Source organism: Spermophilus citellus, assembly GCF_964194105.1.
Source record: "Spermophilus citellus genome assembly, chromosome: 3".
NCBI lineage: Eukaryota > Metazoa > Chordata > Mammalia > Rodentia > Sciuridae > Spermophilus > Spermophilus citellus.
The window spans coordinates 44,982,929-45,003,630 of record NC_138184.1 but is presented as its reverse complement, the minus strand read 5'-3'; the positions used below and the strand labels follow the sequence as shown (position 1 = coordinate 45,003,630).

At 41.5% G+C, this 20,702-nt stretch overlaps 1 long non-coding RNA gene across 1 annotated transcript; it reads right to left on the bottom strand.

Annotated features, from left to right (window-relative positions):
* Positions 1-335: 335 nt before the first annotated feature.
* LOC308645886 lies at positions 336-19,920 on the bottom strand. The gene is made up of 3 exons (XR_014021287.1): positions 19,770-19,920; positions 15,727-15,863; positions 336-961 (listed from the first exon to the last, which is right to left on the bottom strand). It is a non-coding gene; the product is annotated as an uncharacterized lncRNA (long non-coding RNA).
* Between the last annotated feature and the right edge of the window lie 782 nt (positions 19,921-20,702).

Sequence of the window (20,702 nt, the reverse complement as noted above, 5' to 3'; positions counted from 1 at the left end):
TGAGCAGCCAAACCCAAGGGTGCCTGCTGCCTGTTACTCTGAGGCTGTTGGATTCATCATATACTTTTGACTATCAGTGTTAGCATATCCAAGGCTGATACCAGAGAAAATGAAGAGCCCGAGGCAGCTCCCTCTCCCCCAACTTGTGGAGAGTTCCAAAGAGATCCAACCCTCTCTCTACTGCACTACTCCCCATGCTGCTGACCCCAGATGTCATTGTCCAGTGAGTGTTGGCCATGTACCAGGGACAGGCAGCATCAGCGATCTGTGTAGACAGGGGAAAGTCACAGCTCAGGCTGTATATATTTAGTTATAGGTGGACACAATACTTTTATTTTATTTATTTATTTTTATGTGGTGTTGAGGATCAAACCCAGTGCTTCACACATGCTAGGTGAGTGCTGGTACCACTGAGCTACATCCCCAAACCCTTATTTACTTTTATCTTGGAGAATCTCCCCACCACCACCAACATTCGTCCGATGTTTGATGTAACAGAAGGATGAGAAATCCCTATTCTGACGGCTCATTGGGAAGGTAATTTCCCTCTCCAGTCAACTCTTCCAGTGTGTCCTCTCCAGGGAGGCTCTTGGAGGATCTCCTTGATGGGTTGGTTTGCCTGGTGGTGGAGCCACCAGTGTCTCCTTGAGGTTCCAGCTCTGTGCCCTTGACAATGACCCCCCTCAGAACCCCATCTGGTCAGGTCTCTTAGCAGCCTTCTCCAATCCATCTGCCTCCCTACCCAGGTCGCTCCAGTCTTGCAGGTGGGATCCAGGGGGAAATGTGATACATGTTGCCTGAAGGTGGTTCTTGTCCTACGCTGTTATTCAGTATGGCTCCTGGTAGACTTATTGTCTAGACTAAGCAATAGGCTTCCTTTAGCAAAGAGCCATGGTCCACACTTCCTTAGTTTGCTCTTAGCACTTCCCTTAGGGTTGAATGCTTGATTGCATGGATTCTACTGTGGAAGAGAAAAGGAGATATAGAAGCATGACGTTTCAAGAACTGGGAGAAAAATCAAGTAGGAAAAAAAAAAAAACATGGACACTGATTGGGCAACAGAGAGTAAGATCTCTGTGACTAAACATATGCACCCATCATTAGAAGAAATACCAGTAATAACCAGACTTCAAAGCCATTGCTAGACCCTTTATCTACCTTACTTCTTTTTATAATCGCTGTAGGCCAAGGAAGTAAGCATCATTATAATCCCCACTTTAAATTAGCTCATTTCATTTTTGAGGAGTAAGTCTTCCATTTGTAAATTTTCTCAAGGGCTAGAAGAAATTTCTAAATTTTCTAGAAAGTTCTAGAGCTGGATCATCTGGTTCCAAGACTTCTGCTTTTAACCTCCCTGTTTCATTGTTTCACAGTACCTGTGAGTAAAGAAAATGAAGCCAAACAGTGACCATTCAAATAGGAATAGGTAAAAATAAGGGCTACGTTGTTTCAGGGTGTGCTAACATTGGTGCATCAGTTGGGATGAGGTCAGGGGCAAGTAACAGAATAACCAACCCCCAGGAAATAAAGAATAATGATCTTTTGTCATTTCATATGCCCAAGCTGAAGATAGGCAATTTCATTCTTGGTGCAATAGCTCATAGGCATCTGTAATCTGGGTTTTTTTTTCCTTTAACCTTCCATTCACTATTCCTGTTGTTTTTTGTTCTGATATCTTTATTTTTGTGGACCAACATGGACACAACAATACATACATCACACCTTTGCTCCAATAACCCAAAGAGGATGGAAAGAAGCATCAGAAGCAAGTTCTCTAACATCCATTGAAAAAATAAGATTTTTCCAGAAGCCCACCAGCAGACATTTCCTTCTGTCTCATTGGCCATAACTGTCACATGGTCACACCAAGCAGCAAAGGAGGCTGGGAGAGTAACTAAGAAAGTGCCCCTGCAAAAGGAGAAAGAGCACACGGACACCCAGAACCTATCAGGGTTCTGGGAGCTGAGAAAGGGAGTTTGGCTGATAAGTGGCCTATAACATCATCTTCATTGGGGGGATGCCTCCTTTCTCAGGCAAAACTGAATTCTGCTTCTGTCTTTTATCATTATGAGGTAAACCTACACCACTCAGAGATGGAAACTTATAAAATTCTGTGCTCACACTTCCTGGATATTATTCACTTAGCTTATGCCTCTTTTTTTTTTTTTTCATTGAACCCAGGGGTGCTTAACCACTGAGTCACATCCCCAGCCCTTTTTATTTTTTATTTTGAGACAGGGTCTTGCTAAGTTTCTTAAGGTCTCACTAAGTTGCTGAGGCTAGCTTTGAACCCAGGATCCTCCTGCCTCAGCCTCCCAAGCCACTGAGATTACAGGTGTGCCACTGTGCCAGGCTCTAGATTCTGTCTTCTGACCAAGGTAGGAATTATCAACTGCTTCAGAACCAGCTCAGTGTACTCAGTTTAGTGTACATGGAGGGCAAGAAAGGCACTTGCCATCTGGATCTGAAACACTGCCTCTAGAGTTAGTCAAACATTATAAGAAGCAAAGGTGTTCTGATCTCTCTTATTCCACATCTTCCAGCAAAAACTGTGGCCTAAGCATGACAACCAATAGAACTGCTCATTTCTGACTATGAGAAATAGGTTCCTACTTGCTTTCTAAAAGAAACATAAAAGCAAGTAGTCATGGCTTATAAAAATCAGTAAAGAAAATGAAATTGAATAGTGATCATCCAAATAGAAATGGGTAAAAATAAGGCTTAAGGGGATTCACATGGGATTTATGATGATGTCTTCCTTTGTTGTATATCACATGAAAATCTATGACGTAGGAAGCTAGTTGAAAATCTTGCTTATAATAACAGTGACAGCCTTTTAATCCAGTTTGCTTTCCTTCAGTGGCAAAAGGGATTACATGATAGTGTCAGGGGGCCTCTGTATTTTCTCAAGACTTTCCTATAAGGCAGGTGCTTAAGACAAAATCCTTCAACACTTAGCTTCCAATTCTCCTCCTAGTCCACTCAGTAACCACAGAAAGAGCAGCATCTGGCCAATACTCAGCGGAGCTGGGCACTGTGCTACAGCTAATTTCAATGGCTATGCTTTAAGTTATCTGCAAAGTACAAAGTTTCTGGGTGACATGTTTATAATCATGTTTAGGACCCAGATTATAATGCTTTTTTTCAGAGTAAATTCTAGTTAGTTATCTCTTAGGATCACTTTCCAGATTAAAAACAATAAATATTTATTGAATGCCTATTACATGCAGGGACACTTCTAGGTCCTTATCTCATGTGTTTTCTGAACCACTGACTTTGGACATCTTGATGAGTCATCTATGAATCAGAAAATTACAAAATACCATCTTCACTGTATTTCATGTCAGCACAGATTCAAAGTTGAGTGTGTATTTTCTGGTTTCTGGGAAGGCAGAGATACTTCAAAAACAATTCCAGGAAAGCAAATGAATGTGCCTTTTGATGCACTTGCCAAGTGGTACACAAAATAGACCTAGATTTATAAAGAAAAATTATTTTTTCCAACAGTGCCACGAGAATATGTTCAGCATACAGTGACCCTGAAAGCACATCTTTGGTAGTAACAATCTACCTATATTCTGATAGCTCCCAGGTATGTCTCCAGTTTTGACCCCGATACCCTTGAACTTCAGATGATCCATCTAAAGAGCTTCCCCGCTGAAATCCCTTCCCTGATGCCCCATCACATTCAGAGGAACACATTCAGGCTCCCTGGAACAGTCTTCCTGCATGCTCGGCCACCCTCTGGACTAAACTTCTGACACCCATTGCACCATCTCTGAATATCAAACAATTTGTCATTCCCAATACAATACTCTTTTCTTTTCCCTGCTTTTGCCATGCTTTCTGCCCAGAGTGCCCTACCCTCTTATACCAGCCTACTCCTAGTCAGCAGGCAAGACCCAATTCATGCATAATCTCTCTAAATTCTTCCTCACACTCCCAGGCTGAGTTAAGTGCCCCATTTGTGGAGAAATGTGTATATAGCTCTGGTTTCACATAGAACACTTTGTATAACAGGTATCCCACACATTTCTTCCACCAGAGTTCCTAACACAATATCCGACTTTGCATAGGCACATAATATATCCTTACTGAACTTGAATTGAAATGGTAAGAGCTTTCTTTTGGACCTAGAATCCAGTAGAATGAAGATGGAAAGTAAAATTCACAGAACGTACCCTCAGCTTAGACACCTGAGAGTACTTATCTGCATTCAAATGTAAAAAGCCTTTATCCTGATCTCTTTAGAGATGGATTTAAGTTCTTCCCATGTGGCTGCAACAGTTCCATACCTCACATCCACCCCTACACTGCTCAGTTATCTATCGCTGCGTAACAAACTACACCTAAACTTAGCAGCTTAAAACAACAACTGCTTCATTATTATCACTCACAGTTTCGTGGGGCTAGAGTGAGGCATGGCTCAACAAGGCAGTTCCTCTGCCTCACAGGGTACCAAGTGGTATCACTCCATGGCATTCAGCTGTGGTTGTTCTAATCTATAGGGTTCTAAAGAGGTGAACTCTCATGGCAGGATGTCAGGCAGGCTGGGCTCAGAGTCTCTTGCCTCTCCATGTCATCTCAGGACTTCAACTCCCATGTTTTCTGCAGGAGAGTAGTCATGTTTCTTAGACTGTGCCTCGGTGTACCTAGAGATCAATGTGGAACTCACCAGCCCTCTTAAAGGCCAACTTGGAATTAAAGTAGTGTCTTCTCCACTTTGCTCAAAACAATCCCAGACCAGCGAGGAAACAAGCCTCACTTATCAAAAGGAGGAAGAGCAGAAAATGTGCAGCCATCTTTAAACCAAGTCCAAGACTGAGTCTATGTCCCAGAATCCCCATGAAAAACTCTGAGGTTCACCCTGACTGAACAGATGATGCCTGCCCTGAACCAATTCCTGGGACCAGGAACTTGGGAAATAATTGGATGGAGCTGGAGGTGGAAACAGTTCTAGTCAACATTGTGGTTAAGAAATTCTGCAGGAGACACTTCACAGAACATGATCAGTCAACAAATATATGAAAAAATGTTCAACATCTCTAACAATTAGAGAAATACAAGTTAAAAATACATGGAAATTTAATCTCACTCCAGTCAGAATGGCAATTATCAAGAATACATAACAGATCCAACATGGCGGCGGGCGTGGAGAGATCAAGTCTCTGACCTCTTCAGCTGTGTGGGCATAGGGAGTCGTAAACTGTCTAAATGCTGTTTGCTCAGGATCACTAGGCAATGCTGAGCTGATGTGGATCTGGGGCGAACAGTTTGGGCCTCTCAGAACACACACCGAGCCCAGATTGGCTGCATTCAAGCTCCGGTTCGCCTGCTTCTCCTGACTCAGCACTAATGATCCCGCTGAAATAACTGGTCGGCCCTTCTGAACTTACAGAGGTAAAAGCCAACCCAGCCTTCATAGGCAGTGGCCACAGGATTGAAATGGGGCTTGGGAGAGACAGTCAGGACCCACCCGTTGCATTGGTCACCCGGCAAAGGGAACGAACGGTCACCATTTGCATGGGATACCACCATGGCAGAGAACTGACGTCACGGGCGGAGGAGATAACTTCATTGAAACCTGCGGTGACAGGTGTGTAATCCCCTAGCCATCCCTGTCCACACAGCGGGGAAACCTTAAGGGCCCCTCCCAGCACTCCCATAAGGGCCCCTCCCAGCTCTTCCATGAGCGCGATAGCCAGACCGAGGGAATCAGGAGTGGAGCGGGACTCGCATCGCGGAACTCCCGGCTACCGCTCCCACCAATGCTGACAACTGAGGTCTCTTGCACCAGATACCGGGGGCGTGGCTACTGGAGGGCAAGCAAATTCACTGGGGGTTCTCAGCCCCAAGCTCTACAAACTTAGGGTCTGAGGGAGGCAAAGAGGGAGAGTGTGCCCAGGCGTTCATGAAAACAGGGCTCCCAGGAGCAGCAGAACTGGCGTGTAGCCAGTATTGCGGTGAGCGTCAGAGGTGAGCGGGGTTGAGGAAACACAAGAGAAGGCCCTAGACACTCAGGATTGGAGACCCGCCCAGTCTGGGAGGAAGAGCTGCTGCACAGTTATTGGTTCCCACCTATTGAGAGGAGAAGCTTGGCCAAGTGGGCACAGCTCCACCTACTGGAAGAGAAGTTAATCGAACTCTATGACTGCATTTATTATTATTATTATTATTATTATTATTATTATTTTTATTTGGGTTTTTTTTCTTTCATTTTCATTTTTTTGTTGTTGTTCTTTAACTTTTTAAAAATGTTTTTAATTTTTTAAAATTTTTAAATTTTATTATTATTATTTTTATTTTAATGTTCATTTTTTTATTATCATTATTATTTTTTTAAAATTTTTTTCTTTATTTATTTATTTTCTATTTTTTTTCTATTTTGTCTTTTCATTTCTTTTCAATTTTCTTATTCCCCCTTCCTTGAATTCTACCTGCCTACTCTCATTCTCTTTAGTGACTTCTTCCCTTCCCTTCTAATATCTTTCCTCCCAAACATCAAATAAATTTATAAGAGTAAACAGTAACTCAGCAGTCAAACACAACAAGAAGTAACATGAGCAACATAAAAAAGCAAGGAAGAAAAGGAGTACAAACAATGAAGGACAGCCTAAATATTCAGGAGGACCTAGAGTCATCAAAAAATGGTCATATAAAGAACTCAAGGAATACCTTAGACAGATGGAATGGAACCTTAAAGAGGATATGAGACAGCAAATCCAAACAGTGAAAGAACACATTGAAAATGAATTACATAAACAGATAAAAAAAGAAGTTAAGCATCTTTATCAGGAGATAGAGATTATAAAAAATAATCAAACAATAATTCTAGAAATGAAGGAAACGATAAACCAAATTAAAAACTCAATTGAGAGTATCACTAACAGAGTGGGGCAAGTAGGAGCCAGAACGTCAGATAATGAAGACAAAATATGTCATTTTGAAAAGAGTCTAGCCAACTCAGAAAGGCTGGTAAAAAATCATGAGAAAAACATCCAAGAGTTATGGAATAACATAAAAAAACCAAACTTACGAGTCATCGGGATAGAGGAAGGTACAGAGATTCAAACCAAGGGAATGAGTAACCTGCTGAATGAAATAATTGCAGAAAACTTTCCAGAAATAAAAAAGGAAACGGATATACAAATTGTAGATGCATACAGGACACCGAGCACACAAAATCACAGTAGACCAATGCCAAGACACATTGTTATGAAGATAGCCAATATACAGAACAAAGAGAAAATATTAAAAGCTACAAGAGAAAGGAGGCAGATTACATTCAGGGGTAAACCGATAAGGTTAACAATGGATTTTTCATCATAGACACTGAAAGCGAGAAGATCCTGGAACAACATATTTCAAACACTGAAAGACAATGGATGCCAAACAAGAATTCTGTATCCAGCAAAATTAAGCTTCAGGTACAACAAAGAAATAAAAATCTTTCATGATAAACCAAAGCTAAAAGAATTTGCAGCCAGAAAACCAGCATTGCAAAGCGTCTTGAGCAAAACACTACACGAGGAAGAAATGAAAAACAACAACCAAAACCATCAGTAGGAAGTGCCTCGGTAATGACAGAGGGCGGGGGGGAAAGCTAATCATGGAGAAACAAACTAAATTAAAAAAAAAAGATAAATAATCAAACATGGCTGGCAGTACAAACCATATATCAATAGTAACTCTAAACGTTAATGGTTTAAACTCTCCAATAAAGCGACATAGGCAGGTAACATGGATTAAAAAAACAAATCCAACAATATGTTGCCTCCAGGAGACACATCTGATTGGAAAAGACATACACAGGCTGAAGGTGAAAGGTTGGGAAAAAATATACCACGCACACGGTCCTCGTAAGCAAGCAGGGGTGGCCATCCTCATATCAAATAAAATCGACTTCAAGACTAAGTTAATCAAAAGGGATAAGGAAGGACATTATATACTGTTAAAAGGAACCATTCACCAACAAGACATAACAATTATCAATATTTATGCACCAAATAATGGTGCTGTGACATTCATAAAACAAACTCTCCTCAAGTTCAAGAATCAAATAGACCACAACACAATAATTATGGGTGACTTCAACACACCTCTCTCACCATTGGACAGATCCTCCAAACAAAAGTTGAATAAAGAAACTATAGAACTCAATATCACAATCAATAACCTAGACTTAACTGACATATATAGAATATATCAACCATCATTAAATGGATATACTTTTTTCTCAGCAGCACATGGATCCCTCTCAAAAATAGACCATATATTATGCCATAGGGCAACCCTCAGTAAATATAAAGGGGTGGAGATAATACCATGCATTTTATCTGATCATAATGGAATGAAACTGGAAATCAATGATAAAAGAAGGAAGGAAAAATCCTACATCACATGGAAAATGAACAATATGTTACTGAATGATCAATGGGTTACAGAAGACATAAAGGAGGAAATCAAAAACTTCTTAGAGATAAATGAAAATACAGACACAACATATCGGAATCTATGGGGCACAATGAAAGCAGTTTTAAGAGGGAAATTCATCGCCTGGAGGTCATTCCTCAAAAAAAGAAAAAACCAACAAATAAATGAGCTCACACTTCATCTCAAAGCCCTAGAAAAGGAAGAGCAAAACAACAGCAAATGTAGCAGAAGGCAAGAAATAATTAAAATCAGAGCGGAAATCAATGAAATTGAAACAAAAGAAACTATTGAAAAAATTAACAAAACTAAAAGTTGGTTCTTCGAAAAAATAAATAAGATCAACAGACATTTAGCCATGCTAACGAAGAGAAGAAGAGAGAGAACTCAAATTACTAACATACGGGATGAAAAAGGCAATATCACAACAGATGCTACAGAAATACAGAAGACAATTAGAAATTATTTTGAAAACCCATATTCCAATAAAATAGAAGATAGTGAAGACATCCATAAATTTCTTAAGTCATATGATTTGCCCAGACTGAGTCAGGAGGATACACACAATTTAAACAGACCAATATCAATGGATGAAATAGAAGAAGCAATCAAAAGACTACCAACCAAGAAAAGCCCAGGACCGGATGGGTATACAGCAGAGTTTTACAAAACCTTTAAAGAAGAATTAAAACCAATACTTTTCAAGTTATTTCAGGAAATAGAAAAAGAGGGAGCTCTTCCAAATTCATTCTATGAGGCCAACATCACCCTGATTCCTAAACCAGACAAAGACACCTCAAAGAACGAAAACTGCAGACCAATATCTCTGATGAACCTAGATGCAAAAATCCTCAATAAAATTCTGGCGAATCGGATACAAAAGCACATTAAAAAAATTGTGCACCATGATCAAGTAGGATTCATCCCTGGGATGCAAGGATGGTTCAATATACGGAAATCAATAAATGTTATTCACCACATCAATAGACTTAAAAATAAGAACCATATGATCATCTCGATAGACGCAGAAAAAGCATTCGACAAAGTACAGCATCCCTTTATTTTCAAAATATTAGAAAAACTAGGGATAACAGGAACTTACCTTGACATTGTAAAAGCTATCTATGCTAAGCCTCAGGCTAGCATCATTCTGAATGGAGAAAAATTGAAGGCATTCCCTTTAAAATCTGGAACAAGACAGGGATGCCCTCTATCACCACTTCTATTCAATATAGTTCTCGAAACACTGGCCAGAGCAATTAGACAGACGAAAGAAATTAAAGGCATAAAAATAGGAAAAGAAGAACTTAAATTATCACTATTTGCAGATGATATGATCTTATACCTAGAAGACCCAAAAGGGTCTACAAAAAAACTACTAGAACTAATAAATGAATTCAGCAAACTGGCAGGATATAATATCAACACGCATAAATCAAAGGCATTTCTGTATATCAGCAACAAAACTTCTGAAACAGAAATGAGGAAAAACACTCCATTCACAATATCCTCAAAAAAGATAAAATACTTGGGAATCAACCTAACAAAAGAGGTGAAAGATTTATACAATGAAAACTACAGAATCCTAAAAAGAGAAGTAGAAGAAGATCTTAGAAAATGGAAAAATATACCCTGTTCATGGATAGGCAGAACTAACATCATCAAAATGGCGATATTACCAAAAGCTCTCTATAGGTTTAATGCAATGCCAATCAAAATCCCAACAGCATTTATTGTAGAAATAGATAAAGCAATCATGAAATTCATATGGAAAAATAAAAGACCCAGAATAGCAAAAGCAATTCTAAGCAGGAAGTGTGAATCAGGCGGTATAGCGATACCAGATTTCAAACTATATTACAGAGCAATAGTAACAAAAACAGCATGGTACTGGTACCAAAACAGGCGGGTGGACCAATGGTACAGAATAGAGGACACAGAGACTAATCCACAAAGCTACAACTATCTCATATTTGATAAAGGAGCTAAAAGCATGCAACAGAGGAAGGATAGCATCTTCAACAAATGGTGTTGGGAAAACTGGAAATCCATATGCAACAAAATGAAACTGAATCCCCTCCTCTCGCCATGCACAAAAGTTAACTCAAAATGTATCAAGGAGCTAGATATCAAATCAGAGACTCTGCATCTGATAGAAGAAAAAGTTGGCTCCGATCTACATATTGTGGGGTCGGGCTCCAAATTCCTTAATAGGACACTCATAGCACAAGAGTTAATAACAAGAATCAACAAATGGGACTTACTTAAACTGAAAAGTTTTTTCTCAGCAAGAGAAACAATAAGAGAGGTAAATAGGGAGCCTACATCATGGGAACAAATTTTTACTCCTCACACTTCAGATAGAGCCCTAATATCCAGAGTATACAAATAACTCAAAAAATTAGACAAGTAAGACAACAAATAACCCAATCAACAAATGGGCCAAGGACCTGAACAGACACTTCTCAGAGGAGGACATACAATCAATCAATAAGTACATGAAAAAATGCTCACCATCACTAGCAGTCAGAGAAATGCAAATCAAAACCACCCTAAGATACCATCTCACTCCAATAAGATTGGCAGCCATTATGAAGTCAAACAACAACAAGTGCTGGCAAGGATGTGGGGAAAAGGGTACTCTTGTACATTGCTGGTGGGACTGCAAACTGGTGCGGCCAATTTGGAAAGCAGTATGGAGATTCCTGGGAAAGCTGGGAATGGAACCACCATTTGACCCAGCTATTGCCCTTCTCGGACTATTCCCTGAAGACCTTAAAAGAGCGTACTACAGTGATACTGCCACATCGATGTTCATAGCAGTACAATTCACAATAGCTAGACTGTGTAACCAACCCAGATGCCCTTCAATAGATGAATGGATAAAAGAAATGTGGCATTTATACACCATGCAGTATTACGCAGCACTAAAAAATGACAAAATCATGGAATTTGCAGGGAAATGGATGGCACTAGAGCAGATTATGCTTAGTGAAGCTAGTCAATCCCTAAAAAACAAATACCAAATGTCTTCTTTGATATAATGAGAGCAACTAAGAACAGAGCAGGGAGGAAGAGCAGGAATAAAAGATTAACATTAAACAGAGACATAAGGTGGGAGGGAAAGGGAGAGAAAAGGGAAATTGCATGGAAATGGAGGGAGACCCTCATTGTTATACAAAATTACATATAAGAGGTTGTGAGGGGAATGGGAAAATAAACAAGGAGAGAAATGAATTACAGTAGATGGGGTAGAGAGAGAAGATGGGAGGGGAGGGGAGGGAGGATAGTAGAGGATAGGAAAGGTAGCAGAATACAACAGTTACTAATAGGGCATTATGTAAAAATGTGGATGTGTAATCGATGTGATTCTGCAATCTGTATTTGGGGTAAAAATGGGAGTTCATAACCCACTTCAATCTAATGTATGAAATATGATATGTCAAGAGCTTTGTAATGTTTTGAACAACCAATAAAAAAGAATACATAAAAATAAATGTTGGCAAGGATGTGGGAAAAAGGGACACTCATATATTGCTGGTGGGACTGCAAATTGGTGGAACCCTTCTGGAAAGCAGTATGAAGATTCCTCAGAAAACTTAGAATGGAATTACCATTTGACCCAGTTATCTCACTCCTGGGTATATACCGAAAGAACTTAAAATCAGTATACTACAATGACTCAGTTACGTCAATATTTGTAGCAGCTCAATTCACAATAGCTAAGCTATAAAACCAATCTAGGCGCCCTCCAACAGATGAACAGATAAAGAAAATGTGGTATATGTACACCATGGAATATTACTCATCCATAAAGATGAATGAAATTATGGCATTTGCTGGTAAATGGATGGAACTGGAGATTATCATGCTAAGTGAAATAAGCCAATCTCCAAAAACCAAAGGCCAAACATTCTCTCTGATATGTAGATGCTAACACACAATAAGTGGGGAGGTGGAAAATAGAAGTACTTTCGATTATACAAAGGGGAATAAAGGGAAGGGAGGGGAGATGGAAATAGGAATGACAGTATAATGAATTAGACAAAACTTTTTCCTATGTTCATATATGAATACATGACCAGTGAAACTCCACATCATATACAACCACAAGAATGAGAAGTTATAATCTGTGTATTTATAGTATGTCAAGATACATTCTACTGTTATATATAACTAGAAAGAACAAATAAAATTATTTTTTAAAATTCTGTAGGAAGGAGATGGTAGTGAAGATTGCTAGAGAGACATTATTTTGGGGTCATCTAGAAGTAGAACCCTAATAGGACCTTGGATGCTGGTAGTTTATTTGGGAGGTAACCCCAGGAAGCAAGAGTGAGGGAGCATAGACAGTGAGACAGGGAAAGAAGAAAAGCCGATATAAGGGTGTTGTGAGCAATGGAGTTGGATGCTTCCAAATTTGAGAGGCTGGCAGAACCAGATGTTCCAAGCAATCCATCTAATGGGCAGCAGGCTGGGGCATTTTTTTTTAACAAACTCTCATCCTTATTGGTTGAAGTTTACATCCAGGACCAATAGACCTTGCAGACAGCACTTGCAAGAGGAGAGCAGGCTCCAAGGCTTCTGAAGCTTCAAGGCAGAAAACTGAAGAGGCCCAGGCCTAACTTGGATGTTGGGTAAGATGCATCTGAGCCCATATGGAAGTGTCCACCAGAGCTGAGCTGAAATCCCATGGAGGGCCAGGGATGTGACATGGGACACCAAAAACATCTGCAGTAGAAACCAACTAACAAAAGTTCCCTCAGGGACAGAGCCCAAATGGACCCTAGTGAGCAATTCTGGAGCTGGGAATATCCCCTTCCTTTTTTAATAGATCAACACTAGCCATCTTCCTTTAGGCTTCTGTCCACCAGGAACACACCTATGGTCAAAGTGGGGTGTATTGGCACTCGCTGCAACAAGACCACATGCTACTGGGATTCATGGGTGTTTCACAGGAGGGTGTTCAGAGGGGCTTCTTAGGACCTCAGGGTTTGGGTTAGGTGACCTGGGGATAGTTTAGGAAGCCTATTGCTCTGAATAGGACGCTGTCAGAAAGTGGGACAATTTTACAATTAGGCATCTTAATAACTGTATCTAGGAGGTAGCGGAGGAGCAGAAGGGCTAGAGCTGTAATTAATTGGCAAATGCCAGTCCTGTTTGCCAGGAGAAGAGCCATTTGGTCATCTTTGTAGTTTTCCTGTGTTCTTTTTGTCTTTGCTGAGACTGGATGATAGTGTGGTCTTGCTCTATCGCTGTCCCAGATTAACCTGTCTGATGCTGATGTTCTATGAAGCTGTGTACATTGAGCAGGGAGGGGACTCGGAATCCAGGCCTAGTGGCTGATGCCTTTTGATTTCTCAGGTGTCAGGTTTTTGTGACAGGGCTCTGTGCCCTCAGAAGAATGGCGGGTGCCCATGTTAGCCCAGCTTCCTGGCTGTAAGCAACAGTCAACTCCAGAAGCAGCCAGAGATAAGAACAAATGCATATCAAGAGAACGCTTCTGGTTCCTGAAAAGCTCCTTCAAAATCTGGTTGAGATGTTCGAGTGGCTTCTCTCTACCTCCTCAGTGACTCATAGGCGCAAGTTCATGGCAGAAGCTTGGAGTGATGCCACCAACAAGGAAGCGGACAGGGCTCATGGATCCATTTCCTGTCATTCATTTAAGGACAACACAGCATGATGGTGACAGTTCAGATAACATTCCTGGCCACAAGATCCTTAAATTAAATGGATCTGGGCTGCCACGAAGGAGAGTGACAGGCATTCTACGTGTCACAGGCTCTGCTGCTGGCTCCAACTAACACAGGAGAACTTTAAATGGAACTTGGAGCCTGCAGAGAGGTTTTGATGACAGGATTTATGTACAACCACGATGTTGAGCAATGCCGATAGAAGGCCCCAGCTGGATGACAGCACCAAGCATCCTAACACCATTTGGCAAATCAAAATTTAAAGAAATCAGCAGTTGGGGTACACAATACAGAAAGCTACATGTTCCCATGAAGGTGGAAACTCCTTGAGCCCCATCTCAGCTGTACCATTGGCACTTAGACTGTGCAAAGAAAAAAGCAGATCTCATTGCAACTTCTGGAAGCTCCACTCTTTTGAATTAGACCCATCCTTATGCCAGGTGTGGTGATGCATGCCTGTAATCCCAGCAGCTGGGGAGATTAAGGCGGGAGAATCGTGAGTTCAAAGCCAGCCTCAGCAAAAGGGAGATGCTAAGCAACTCAGTGAGACTCTGTCTCTAAATTAAAAACAAAAAACAAAAAACTAAGGCTGGGGATGTGGCTTAGTGGTCAAGTGCCCCTGAGTTCAATCCCCAGTAGCCCTCCCTGTACCCCCAAAAAACATCCTTAAGAACAGAGTCTTGCACAGAAGTTAGTATTCTGGATCTGAGCTAGAGACCATCTCACCTAAGTAGGGGCACACTTCCCAACCTGGGGCCATATCACTTATAATATGATTGCAAAGTTCAATAAGGTCCCATGGGGCACCTCTGGCACCTGCATCACATATTCTTGGGCATCCACAGCAGTGAAAAGTTCTGTGCTGGCTCAGATTCCCATCCCCCTGTGCTAAGCGCTCCGCATTCTGCCTGTGTCTGTTCTGAAGGCAGAGCTCTTCACACAGCCAGGGAGCAAGCAGCCTGGTTTGCTGGTCCAGTTAACATCCCCAGGCAACTCTCAACCAGTAAAGGGAAGGAACCAGTGGATAGATGCCCCAGCCTCTAGTTTTCATTTAGATAATTCTAGGAAGCCTTCTGCATGCTTTTCCGGTGGGTCCAGCAGAACCATGGATGACATGATAATGTTGACATTATCTTCCATCTCATTTCACTTCTGCTGCTTCCCACTGCTGCTTCCCAGGTTCACTCCACAACATAAACAACATGCACCCAAGACCTCACTTTGGGCTCTACTTTTAGGGAAACCCAAGCCAAACTAGGCACAAGTACAGTCTTTCCTTAAGACTCAGGCTCCCCACTCTCATAGACTCTTCAAGTAACTAACCCAAGAGCATAAATCAGTATCCACAATATGATATATGGTTAAGAGATATTTGTTGGATTTATGAACGAATGAATGTGAATAACAGAGGGAGAATAAAAAAAGAGGAGGTGGGATTGGGAAGGAAGTTTGGAGTGGCACTGAGGATGAAGTCATCTAGCCTCCAGCTTTGGAGGGACCCTGCTCTTTCCAGAGGTTGTGGCTGGTGATATCATCCCATCACCCATCAATCCTCAGCTCAGAAGGCTTCTGTGGCTCCCGTTGCCTGTGGACAGACACTGACCTCTTTAATGTTATGTGCAATTCCTTCCGAACTTGGCTCTAACCACTTCTGCATGCACCTTCCATGAAGGGCATTCTGGTCCACAAGTCTTGGGCCATTCTGAGAGAGCTGTACTAAGCCAGGGTCAGTGGGTCCCACTTTGAGAAAAAAGAATTTTAAAATTAGTTTTGTGGGGGCAACATATTATCTTTCCTGTGGATTATTCTACAGCAGAACCCAGTAGGGAATAATAGATTAAAAAAAATATATATATACATATATATATATATATATATATATATATATATATATATATATAGAGAGAGAGAGAGAGAGAGAGAGAAGCACAAAAGCATAATATCATATAGCGATATAGTGGAAGGATTACAGTAGCAAAATGTCTTAAATAAAAATCGGGGGAGGGAGCATACAGAGCCAAACAAGACAGCACACACTTATAATATCCCAGTGACTCAGGAAGCTGAGGCATGAGGAACACAGTTTGGAGGCCAGCCTCAACAATTTAGCAAGGCCCTATTTCAAAATAAAGAATAAAAAGGGTAGGGATGTACCTCAAAAGTAAAGTGCCCCTGGGTTCAATTCCCAGTAATCCCCACCACCACCACCACCACCATTTGTTAGGGGAACAAATGAAATTCTCTCTCATTAGTTATTTGGCACATGGCTTTTAACTTCTCAGAAAGCTAGAGAAAAAACAGAATGAGTCTCTTCCCAGTGTTTTGTTGTTATTGTAGCTACATACCTTACCTCTTCAAAATGTGGCTTTTCATGCATAAATGCAAGAGTGAATTTCAGATGAATTTGATCTGGGGTGTGGAAGATATCCTGTATTCGTGTGTGTGTGTGTGTGTGTGTGTGTATGTCTAAGACACCTGTTATATTGTAGAATGCTTGAGGACAAAGGCCTTGTCAGCCATGATAAAGAAATATGGATCAATAATTGTATTGAATGGATGAAGAAGGAGAGATGCTGCAATTATTAATCATTGACTAAATGCTAGGTGCTTAGCACAGGTGGTTTCATTTAATCCTCACGCCCACCCTACAAGGTGATTTTCAACATTCACAAAAGGGGAAATTATGTCTCCCTCAAGGTCACAAAGCTAACAAAGGATTCCAATCCAGGAATGGCAGATCTCAGCGCCCTGCCTTCCGCATTGGCCGGCGGCTGCCCTGAAAGGCAAACTTGCGCCCTCTGGTGGCAGAACTGGAAAAGAACCAAGTCAGAGAAAAGGAACATTAAAACAAGCTGCAGGCCTCAGTGGGTTTGTGAAACCTAGAAAAGCAAACAGGCATGCCTGTGTCTTATTCTCACCTACAACCCCACAACCAGACAGAGGCAACACAAAGCTAGAGTCAGCTAACCCGGAAGGGGGTTCTCTAGATGAGGCATAGTTTCCTATTGAAATGCAAATTTTTTTTCAATACTGAAACATGAAAATCTCTCACCACACTGTGAGAACCCCTTCCAAATTTCTAGGGGCTTCCTTTGACCTCAATCTTCTGCCCCCACCCAGACCCAGCATCAGTAACACAGAAGATTTAACAGATTTAACCCTGTTCCCCTTGTCTCCAGTTCCTCTGTGAGCAGCCAGGGTTATTTTGGTGATTGTAACTCTCCAGCATAATATTAATGAGCTACCATCCACCAATCCATTCCCCTCCCAGGTGCAGTCCCACCTGCTATATTTTCCTAGGTTTTGTGGAAGCTTGCTGTTCTGTTTCATGCAGTCTATTGACAACATTACTGGGAAGTTATTGTGCCAGTTGGTGTTCCCTGCCTTCTGTCTCCCTCGTAACACAAGACAACTCATTCTGCCCTAGAAAACATCATATGCACCTGGGTAGCAGACAGGTAAACATCCTCCTAGCCTCCCCTCATGTGTTGGGTGTCTTTTGCACCTTTTCCCTCTATTCTCTCTCCCTCCTCCCTGCAGGCTCTGCCTCCCTCTTTCATACATACAAAGAGCTGATGTGAGAACATGTATAAAACTCTACCTAAGGACACTGGAATAGAAACACAAAGTGAATACAAAAATGTGTACAGAGTGGGATGTGCAGAAAAGCTAGGTTTGTCTAGGGGAGGACACCCTGGGCCAGATGATGCATCCTTCTGTAAATCACATTGAGATTGGACTCAGTGATGAACACTGCCATCCAAGGTCAATGGTGTCTTCAGCTCCTTGGAGGAAAAAAGATAGGGATCCAAATAACTGTGACAGCAAAAGAGATGGAAAGGCGTCGTCTCTGTGTTTTTACTTGAAATAGGGATGTATTTTTAAATGCATTGCTTTGCTCAGGCCAATGGTGACCTGTCTAAGGCACTCACACAGCCAGTTACCTCTGAACACCTGTGGGAGGCATCACTGAATGCTCTCTCACAGCTGAATTCCTCTCCTCCAAGAAACTATGACTCCAGCACAATTTTTCCAATGTGTAGCGGGCACCATCCTTGGAATCAGTCCTCCCTCCCACAACTTTGGAATTAGGCATCAGAGGCAAAAGAGACCCAACTGGACCCTAAACAGAAATGTGACTGGGGAGAGTCCTTGTCTGTATGTGTGTGTAGGGGGCAGCAGCAGAGCATAGCAGAACTTTCTGTCCATTTTGGAGTGTGTAAAAAGTAGACTGATTAATAAGTTACCATTTCTCTAACTCCTGGCACTGTGTTTGCCATACAGTAGGTGCTTAGCAAATACTTCTGAAATCAATAATAGTGGCAACACTTACTGAGCACTTTCCACTAGCCTAGCACTGTTCTAAGTTATGTTAACTCCCTTTATCCTTCAACAACCCCAGGAGGCAAGGGAATACTATTATCCCCATTTTACAGATGGGAAAACTGGGCAGAGACAAGCTACAGTTCTCCAGATCAAACCAGAGACAAGATAAAGATAAGACTATGAAGCAGGTGCTGTGCTATGTGTGTTTGTCATTTCATTTGATTCTCATAGCAACACCGTGAAAGAATGTCATTGTCTCCACTTTACATGAGAAGAAACTAAAGTGCTGAGGTGGTAAAATATTTCCTAAAGTCACGCAGCTAATAAGTGATGAACCTAGGATTTGAACAAGGATGAGTTTTACTCTGATGAAGACAGGGGAGCTTATTCTCCTTGTTCCTTACTGTCAGCTCGAGTGAGTTGTTAGATTGTCAGGAAGTAGCTTGGCAGTGACCATTGTTGTACAAATGCCAGCTGGTCCTGATTGACAGGCCATGACCACTGGCACCATTCAGGGACTGTGGAGAGGTACAAAGCTCTCACCAACTCCTCCCATTCACCAGGTGTCTTCATATTGGCAAGGACAAATGGGGATGGCGTTGAAATGCCTGCAAAGGGGACAGTGCTTCCAAGAGAAGGCAGCTCTTGAGCCTCCCTAATCCTGGGGCCAGGGGATGAGAAGGGGCACTGGGGTGGGGGTGGGAGGCTATACAGGACCCTTGAGAGGGTGGAGGTGGGATATAGACCATTTTATTCTGCATGTGCCAGACCTCAGGGCATATTGGGTGGGGAAGGCAGAACACTAGTTGCAAAGGGAAATAGGGGTCTAGGGCCAATAGAGGGTCTCAGCTGCCCAAAGATTCACTCTTTCACAAATTTGCAAGACGTTTTTTCCTCCTGCTTTTAAATGCTAATTCATTTCTGCCTGTGATTTCTGTTTACAATAACAAATTATTGGAATAATCTAATTTACAATAGTAAGGGAATTTCTGGAGGAAGTCAAAGAATTACTGAATTGGTCATATAAACTGTGGTAAGTTAAAAGCAAACCTGTATAGAATTTCACTTTTGTAGGAAAAAAGGCAGATGTATGCCTGAATGCGCGCGCGCACGAGAGAGAGAGAGAGAGAGAGAGAGAGAGAGAGAGAGAGAGAGAGAGAGAGAGAGAGGCAGGGAGGGGAAGGGGAGGAGGGAATTGGAAAGATATACAGCAAGATGTTGCTAGGTACTGAGTTGGGGCGGGGGGAAAAAGGACAGACAGTATAGGTGATTGGGTCAGGAAGATGGGGGTTGATTCAAGAGGAGATAAAATGCTAATACCTTCAGAGCACTTTCCCCTCCTCCGCCTGTTGCCAAGGCCACTTGTCTCCAGGAAATTGTTCCTCCTTTCAGGGAGTTGTAGAACTTGTTGATGAATTCCCCCTGGGCTGCTCCCTTTGTACCAGTGCTCTTGGAAGTCTTCTTCCCTACCTTTTGGCCCACCTTTAGGTCACATAGGCAGGATGGAGGAGGAGAGAGCATGAGAACAAAAGAAATCTAAAATGTATTACTTAAAAAGAAAAACACAAAAATGTAATGGCATCTTCCCCTCTATTCCCTCTGTGCATTGCTTGGTGGGAATTTGGGCAATGAATAACTTACCAAAAGTTACATGGTTATTATCCCATTTGATCTTCACAACCCTGAGAGCTGAGTTTAATTATTTTTATTTTGTTGATATAGAAACAAACACTAAGTAACTCTTCTAAACTTGGGTGTGGGAAGCTGAGTCTCAAGCCAGGTCTTTCATATCAAATATCTCATTTTTTCACCCTCTAAGAATATGTTACTAGGACATTGTAACATAAGGGAAGAAAGAAAGGCAATGGAAGAGGAAGAAGAAGTCAGAAGAGGCTTTGGTTTCTTCAATATGTGACTACCAGTAGAACTATCCAGTAGAACTTTCCATGATGATAGAAATGTTCTATACTTGAACCATCCACTATGGCAGCCACAAGTTATGGCCACCTGTATACATTTATACTTAAAATATGGTGATATAGCTATCTAGGAACTGCCTCTTAATCTTGGTTAATTTTAATTAATTAAATTTAATGTTTAAAAAGCCACATGGAGCTAGTGGCTGCCATGTTGGATAGACCGACTCCAGAACACAAAAGCCCTGCTGGTTGCATTTCAAGATGTCAGTGAGGCCAGTAACCAAAAAGCTGTGTTTAACTCAGATCTCTGGGGTGACATCCTGCATATATCAGC